Here is a 902-nt window from a genome sequence, read left to right on the forward strand (position 1 = left end):
GCTAAAAATGCCCAACAAGTAGGTAATAAAAGCCTAAGCATTGAGCTACACCCTCAAGCCATACCAATCACAAGGGGAGAAGATAGTCAAAGACTGAAGACAACTAATGTGTGTGTGTGTGTGTATGTGTGAGTGTGTGTGTGTGTGTGTATGTTGACAACTTTGGGGAATTGGTTCTCTCCTACCATGTGGATCCCTGGGATTGAACTCAGCCATCAGGTTTGGCAGCAAGTGCCGTTAGCCACGGAGCCCTCTCACCTACCCTCAGTGTGGTGTCTAAGAACTGCTTCATTCTCTGGCAATAGCGGGGCATCGAAGAAACTACCTTCACTGGTCTCATGAAGGTCCAGTGCTGTTGCAAGTCTGAGGCTAGACTCTTTGGGAAGCCCCAGTGTCAAAGTTCAGTCCCACTTCCCAAAGTACCAATTTCAATTTGGGGATAGTGTATAAACAATAGAAAGGTCCTCAAGTTTGAATCCTTAAATATTGTAAAACTGAGATGGGTGTAAAGAAGGAAAAGGGAGAGACAAGAGAACAGAAAACAAGGACAATGGAGGGAGGAGAAAGTTGGAGCCAGTGCAGAGGCTGGGCTGGCTCCCAGGAGTGTGGGCAGAGGAGGCTGTAGCAGGGGAGGGTGGTATGGAGCTTCTCCTGCCAAGTGTATTACATAACCCACAACATGTGAGGGCAGGGGTAGCCACCCAGGCTGTTGGCTTAGCTCCTGTGTTTCCCCAGCTACAAGTCATTGAGGCCACCATGGCATCCAGCCAAAGCCTCAAAAGAGATGCTCTCAGCAAAAGAGATTTTCTCAACATGTTTCATACAGCTGGGAATCCAGAGAGAGCTCTCTGCAGATTCCCTGGGCAGGCACGGGGCTGTGATGGTTAATACTGATCATCAAC

The sequence above is a fragment of the Micromys minutus genome, assembly GCF_963924665.1.
Source record: "Micromys minutus genome assembly, chromosome: 6".
NCBI lineage: Eukaryota > Metazoa > Chordata > Mammalia > Rodentia > Muridae > Micromys > Micromys minutus.